This window comes from Primulina huaijiensis, chromosome 18 (assembly GCF_012295235.1).
Source record: "Primulina huaijiensis isolate GDHJ02 chromosome 18, ASM1229523v2, whole genome shotgun sequence".
Classification (NCBI taxonomy): domain Eukaryota; kingdom Viridiplantae; phylum Streptophyta; class Magnoliopsida; order Lamiales; family Gesneriaceae; genus Primulina; species Primulina huaijiensis.
The window spans coordinates 12,086,862-12,095,355 of record NC_133323.1 but is presented as its reverse complement, the minus strand read 5'-3'; positions in this window follow the sequence as shown (position 1 = coordinate 12,095,355).

The window sequence follows — 8,494 nt, the reverse complement described above, 5'->3', positions numbered from 1 at the left end:
GGTCTCATCATTAATTTTATTTAAAAGCTCGCCATGTTTGATCGTATGTTTGCCGGATTCATGCAACTTTGTTATTATCATAATAATAACGCACATACTCATTATTTATAACATATCATGCATATATTATAAACAGTAAACAAAACAAGGATGATCAATCGCCCCAAAACTAATGGCCCGTGTGAGCTAAACACGGGCCTAGGTCCAATCCTAGGGAAATGCATGGGATGCAAATGCAACTATTACATTAGCTTCCAATATTTACATGTCTTCGATCTTCATAATCATCATGGCCACCATCTTCCAATCTTGATCATCCACTATACTAATATTTACAAATAAATATCCATGGCAAATAGGGATACATCTCATGGGGGTGGGAACGGGCCATAAACCAAGCCCACTTTATAAATTGATAATTATTACAATCATTCAACACAAAATATCCTAGCATACACCTAGCAAATTGGGCTTGGGCTTATGATCATCCTTCATGCATAATATCACATATCATACACCATCAATTAATTATCACAATAATTAATTGATCCAATATTATATATCTTGATCCAATCACTAACCGCCACGATTATAAACTAAATTAACAAAGTATACAAACACCTTTGTCTACTTTCTAATTAATTTATTTATAAACGAATTTCTTGTAAATCACAATTTACTATAAATAATTAAAGTCCAACTTCAATTATTTATTTTATGAGAAAATGTTTGCAACTTTTGTAATTTTAAACTTAAGGGCCCAAAAACTTATTTTTCACCAAAAACATTTTGGCCCATTTAAAATTCACAAATATGTTAGCCATCCAATGGCCCAACAACTCAAGGCCCATGACAGTTTGATATTTCAAAACACCTTTTGAAAACCCTAGTCGTCATCTCCGTCGCCGGATTCCGGCCAACCAAATTTTTATTTTTTTTATTAAACATAGGAAGGGGCTGCCCTTGCTGCCCGAAATATGCCACAAAAATGCCTTGATTTTGGTTGCAAAATATATCTTATGCGGTTAGAAATCGACCTCAATATAATATTATGTATATGCTACACAAAAACTAGTACACTTAGCTCATGATACCACTTGAAATGGATCGATTTTAGGTGTTCGAAATCGCAACAGAAGCACAAAAATGTTTTCTAAACATGAAAATCGAAATTTTTTAGAAAAATTTGAACACCATTGTAGTAGTGTGTAACATATACTAAACACCTATGTCATACATAGGGTGTTGAGAAATTTTACCTATCAACATCTTGAGGTTGATGATGGCTCCAACTAAAGTGTAAACACTTTAGCTCTTGTATGGTAGACAATCTTCAAGCCTCCTCCTACCTTCAAAATCAAGCCCACCACCAACTAGGTAGATCCTCTCATATTTTGCACTAGAAAAATATGAGGATTTTTCTTTGAGAAGAGATTTGTTTCTCCAACAATTGAAGAACAAAAATTTGAGAGAAAATTAGAGAGAATTTCGGCCAAGGTGAGAGTAATGGGAGAGTGAAGTGTTGTCTTGGTGCTTGAAAAAGTTGAGACTACTTTTTGCATGCCTTGCAATATTTTAATCAAAAGTATTCCACACCTCTTCATCTCCCAAGCATGCAAAACCTAGTGGACTTGTAACATTTACAAAGGGCCCATGGACTTTTAATTTAATTGTCTCAAACATATTTGAGCCCAATTAGACTTTACTTGATTTTACTCAAGCCCACTAGTTAAATAATTATTTCCAATTGGGATCTACAAGGCCCAATGTTATTTAATTAATTCAACACTTGAATTAATTTAATTATTTGGACTCTACTAGGCCCACTAGTGTTTAATTAATTCAACACTTGAATTAATTTAATTTAGTCCATAATAATGTTTATGAAAATCACAATTTTCAAATACATTATTCACTTGGCCTACTTTTAATTTAGGAACACATTCATAAATTAAAAATTACATTTCTCTCATAGAAGTCTTACTTCTATTTTTCTTTACGCTTATAAACTCATTTATAAGCCGTTCAACACATTGAACTATTTTAACTTCTCAACGGGATCTAGAAAGCTAGCACTTGTGTGGCCCTCAATGGTTCATTGATACAACTAGCCGTGGGTTCACATCTCCATGTGATTCGGACTAAACATGTCCTTATATGAGCATACCCCAATTGCTCCATTCTTACTTATCAACTCCTTGATAACAAGAACGTCAGAACTCAAGTCTGATAGTACCCAACCAATCATGTTAAACGCCTAGCAGCATCGCTTACATGATTCCCTAGGTATCAAATGATAGTGCCTGCAAGAACCATTCAATTATGGTTAGCGTACAGTACGGTCCCTTCAACTCATATATCCCGACCGATTCGACAACCATTGGTTTATCGAGAGTTGTCAATGAATCGATACTATGTGTCATGTCGTAGTTGCATCGATGGTGTAATCTAAGAAACCCCTTTCTTAATTACCACCATACTCTGATCAGAGATTTCAAACTACACATACATGAGAACACATAGGATATCCATACCCGAAGGTAAGCGGTGAATCCCCGACTACAATGCATCGACTCCTATATGTTTCGACAGAACACCCAACCTTGCCACCTGATGACCCCTTGAGAGTCGGTAAACAAGTCAAAGTGTAATTCTAGCACATAGAGTCTCAATGTTGACCCGGGTCATAAGGACTAATAGTGTACAACCATAAACTAGGACTTTTCAACTCGATAAGTGAGAACCACTTGGAAAGTCCTTTATGGAGGGTTGTTCAGTGCACTCTACGAAGAGCACCTATCTGCATGCTCGGACATCACAATGTCCCCTACCAATGAAACATGGTACTCACATCGCAGATACTAGTCTCGAACTCGAGCGGCCTATATCCTTCTTAGTGGCAGCTGAATCGACTAGGAACCGTTTAGAATATACAGTATTATAAATATGAGTTTCCTGATACTCATCATATGAGCATCTCATATTCTTTCTACTATTTGTATATTCAAGGGCTTTATCTATGCAACTAGCGTGAGTATACAGATAAAGAAGTGCCAAAATAATAATTTCAAATATTATTAAAATAAAGACTGTTAATACATAGAGTTCAAACACAAACCCTTGGCTCGACGGGCACCTACTCTAACAATATAATGTGTAATAAACTCTAGTTTGTACGATTTGAATGGAACCAGATGTGTATCTACTTTTGTTAAAATAAAATAAAGATGTCGTTTGTGTATGATTTATATACAATTGTTTTGTTATTAAAAGCAAAAATTTTGACCCACATTTTCTAGCAAAGATCCACTTAATCCCAAAGATAATTGAGTTAGAGCCCGGGTCCCCACATAATCGTTGTGTGCATTCTACTACAAATTATTCGCCATTTGAAATTGTATATGGTTTTAATCCTTTGACTCCGTTGGATTTGATGTCTTTACCTGTGAGTGAAAGGTTGAACATATACGGCAAAAAAAAGGCTGAATTTGTTAGGGGTTGCATGAAAAGGTCAAGGCCAACATTGAGAAGAGAAATGAGCAATATGCCAAGCAAGCCAAGAAAGGGAAGAAGAAGGTGATATTTGAGAAGGGAGATTGGGTGTGGCTCCACTTGCGGAAGGAAAGGTTCCCTGAGAAACGTCGTTCAAAGCTACTACCGAGGGGTGATGGACCATTTCAAGTCCTCGAGAGGATCAATGACAACGCCTATAAACTTGATCTACCAGGTGAGTATAACGTCAGTTCTACTTTTAATGTTAGTGATCTTTCTTTGTTTGATATAGGTGATGAACGAGATTTGAGGACAAATCTTTTTCAAGAAGGGGAGGATGATGCGAACACGGATGGTCAAGCTCCAAGGAAAGCATTGGATCCTTTAGAGTTGCCGGAGGGACCAATCACGAGAGGACGACTAAAGAAATTCAAAGAGGCACTACAAGGGCTTATGAGCAATGAAGAAGGACTTACAAGCAAGGTGCAAAGTGCTGAAGGGCTCGTGATGCATGGGAGTAAGTTTGGGAGTCATAAGAACACCATTCAAGTGATGAATGAAGAAAACGTCCAGAATGCTCCGCGCCCAAGAGGTAAAATACTACCGCCCGAACGCCAAACGTATTGCCCAAGAGTTGATTTCCAGAACAATCAGCGCCCGAGCTGTCATTTTCTACCGCCCGAGCGCGAATAGTCCAGAACCCTCGGCGCTCGAGCGGTAATATCCTATCGCCCGAGCGCGAGTCAGATGCGAGAAAATCTTTAGTTTCCTAGTTAGAGTTTAATTGATCTTGGTAACTTGATTTTGAGAATCTATAGATTGTACACAATATTATGGACGAAATTTTACACACAAGACACATTATAATTATTGAGTTTATCACACTTTGAGATTTTTTCTCTCAAACTTTTTCAAAGCTTCGCTTTGTGTTCATCAAAAATCAAACTTATCAAGATTCGTTCTTGTGGCGTTTGTCGATTGATTTCATACGGATTGTCAACGATAAATTCTTTGAAGGTTCGTCTGTTTATCAATTGTTTTAATCGTGATTGTTTGTTGCTAAGTTTTTATAAGTTAGAGGTGACTATCACAACACTATACTTGATTCAAAAGATCGGGACAACATTGATTCCTTGTTCGTTATTGGAACAACCCACTTCTCATGCTTTTAAATTTAAAAGAAAAACATGTGCGGAAGCATTTGAAATAAAAAGGGAAAGAACAAAATAATATGTAAACAAAACATTTTACCAAATGAAATACACAAACTAACATAAGCTTTACCCCATAATTCATTTTACAAAATATGACAATATTTAAACTTCTCATGTTCACCCAAAGTAAAATAAAAGTGACATGATCAAAAGTCTTTCCCATTGGCTTTTATATGACTTCTTCCCCTTGGACAATCCGCTTCAATCCTTTTTGTCACCTGCATCACATGACATTAACTGGAATGAGATAAAACTCAGTAAGCAAAAAGCTATACATAACAAGTACATATACATGAGATTGGTTTGAAATATGGATATAGCAATGGCAATAGACAATGAAGCAATGGCAATGGACAATAAATCAATAGCAATGAACAATGAATAATACCATCTTCAATGAAAGATAGGTAACAAAGCAATATGGATGGTATTTCATGGCATGAATTAAAGGAAAGGAAATGATAGTTCTGTGACCTGTGACCTGTGCCTTGTGGATAGTATCTCTTTGATATATAAATATATCAAAACTGTGAGAGATACTCATAATCATGTGATTGGCCAATGACATGCATGTAATAACTATCATTCATTGGCTTTGATCATAGGAAATTTCATTGAGGCAATTATACAAACACTTGGTAGGCACAATGGTGTATTAGGTCCTTGATCAATGAATTCAATGGAAATGCTTGAACAATGAACATATAACAATATACATATCAATTATATATCAATGGAAGGAGCTGATTAACAATAACATGGCTTGATACATATAAAAATCATGTGAGCATTTGAAAAGAAAGCATCTACTTACAACCAATCCAACAATATGGTGGCTATGATAAACTTGAATGATTCCTACAAACATCAACACAAGAATAACCATTAATCATCAACATTACCCTACGAAATTCATCCATTCAACTTAACCCTTCAACCATCCAAACCCTTCTAAACTCCAAAATAATAGAACCCTTACCTTGCAACTTGGAGGAATAGGTAGAAACCACTAAGAATACAACTAAAATCCTTGCACTTGGAGTAGAGATTGAAGGAGAGAAAACTAGAGAGAAGAGGGCATGAATCGATTATAAGGAAAAGAGAGAAGGTTAGAATGAAGTAGAAGCCTCTAGAATCATGTTATAAGCCTTCAATCCCTTAAAAACATGTTTTAAAAAAACAATCTCGCATGCTTAGCGCCGCGGCGCCACTTAATTGGAGCTGCGGAACCTTCTCTACGTCGCTGGGAGCGCCGCGGCGCTGCCTGACAGCGCCTAGGCGCCAACGCCACGGCCCTGGCAGCGCCCCCTGCACTCCACAGCAGCGTTCTGCACACAGCTCTGTCAAGATTGCTTCCAAAACGCCTCTTACTATCATAATTAGAAAAAGTGGTAAACTAGAAAGTTGTAGTCCTATTTCATTTCTTGACCCTCTCCAAATTTCAGATCATTTGGAGGTATGAGTAAAACGTTATGCTCAATATCCCAACATGTGTCAATACAGGAGCAACGATGCACATGACACTCTTCGGGTCACTTTTGGCTCGTCTTCCCTAATAATTTGAACCAAATTCAAAACATGAAAGTTATAGCCTTATATCTTATCTTTCCAATGAAATTAGCCTTACATCAATTGGATCAATATACAAAACATTATACTAAAAACCCCAACTACTGCCACATTATTCCTACTGTTCTGCACTTCCATTTCCTGTTTGGCTCAAGATCGACTTTCTATTCTACCCATTCATTCCCATAATCATCACCAACTATGAACATAACCATAACCAATAATCATTCCCACCATAACCATAAATATATTTAAAACCATATCTTATCACCATAAATCATAAATAACGCCATAACTAAAACATGACAAAAAGGTCGGGATATTATAATCTCCCCTCCTTATAAAAATTTCATCCCCGAAATTTGCTTAACGTCGAATAAAGTTGGATAACGATGTTTCATCTCCTCTTCCGGTTCCCACGTGGCCTCTTCAATCACTTGATTTCTCCAAAGGACTTTGACAAGGCCAATTTCTTTGTTTCTCAACACTTTAACTTTACGATCCAAAATTTGCACCGGCATTTCCTCGTAGCTAAGGTTAGGCAAAATATCCAATGATTCCTACCGAAGAACATGAGAGGGATTAGAAAGGTACTTACGTAACATTGAAACATGAAATACGTTGTGAACTCGATCCAAGTCCGGTGGCAATGCAAGACGATAGGATCGGTCTCCAATCTTATCAAGAATTTCAAAAGGTCCAATGAATCGAGGACTTAGTTTACCATTCTTACCAAATCGCATAACTCCCTTGAGAGGAGCTATTTTAATAAACACATGATCACCAACCTCGAAAGTCAAAGGCCGTCGTCGAACATCGGCATAACTCTTCTGTCTGGACTGAGCGGTTTCATTCGCTCTTGGATCAATGCCACAACATCTGTTGTTTGTTGAACTAACTCCGGGCCCAACATCTTTCTTTCACCTCCCTCTTCCCAATAAAGAGGAGATCGGCACTTCCTTCCATATAAAGCTTCATAAGGTGCCATGCCGATAGAAAACTGGAAACTGTTATTATACGTGAACTCTACCAAAGGCAGCTTAGAATCCCAATTTCCCGGGAAATCAATCGTACAAGCCCTTAGCATATCCTCCAAAATTTGGATTACCCTTTCTGATTGACCGTCGCATTGAGGATGATATGCGGTACTGAAAGTCAATTTCGTTCCCAAGGCTCGATGCAAACTTTTCCATAACTCTGATGTAAACCTTGGATCACGATTAGAAACTATTGACACCAGTATTCCATGAAGTCTCACAATCTCCTGAATATACGCTTCAGCATATTGGTTCATAGAATAAGTCGTCTTGACAAGAAGAAAATGCGATGATTTGGTTAAACGATCCACAATCACCTAAATCGAATTGAAGCCTTTCTGAGTCCTTGGCAACCCAACAACGAAATCCATGGTTATGTGCTCCCATTTCCATTGCGGTATTGGCAAAGATTTCAACAGCCCCGCCGGTATTTGGTGCTCAATCTTAACTGCTGACAAGTTAGACATTCAGAAAAAAATAACATTATATCTTTCTTCATACCTGGCCACCAATAGAGACGTCGAAGATCTTGGTACATCTTGGTACTACCAGGATGTACAGAATAGGGCGCTGTATGAGCTTCAGTGAGTACGTCTCGTCGAATGCCATCACCCATAAGAACACATATCCTACCTCGAAAGATCAATAAACCATCACGGTTCAACCCAAACTCAGAAACTCCTGTCAAATCACTCTTCCTTTTCAATTCTAATAACTGAGCATCCCGCTGCTGTTCCTTCAAAATTCGATCAAATAAAGTTGAGTGAAGAACTAGAGCAGACAATCTAGCAACTGTACCTGAAGATATCAAATTGATCTCATTTCTTTGCAATTCAAGCAACAAAGGTTTAGAAATCATGGAACCCAATAATGAACTCGATTTGCGGCTCAAAGCATCTGCNACTTTCCCCCGCTGCATCAATACGGCACCTAACCCCTGCTTAGAAGAATCTGTATATACAACAAAATCTTCAGTACCACAAGGAAGTACTAAAACAGGGGCAGAGGTTAACTTATCTTTCAATGTTTGAAACGCTTGTTGGCACTCAATGGTCCATTCGAACTTGGTAGCTTTCCGTGTCAAACTTGTCAATGGCAAAGCTATCTTTGAAAAGTCAGCTATGAACCGTCGGTAAAACCCTGCCAAACCAAGAAAACTCCGTACCTCTGAAACTGTCTTTG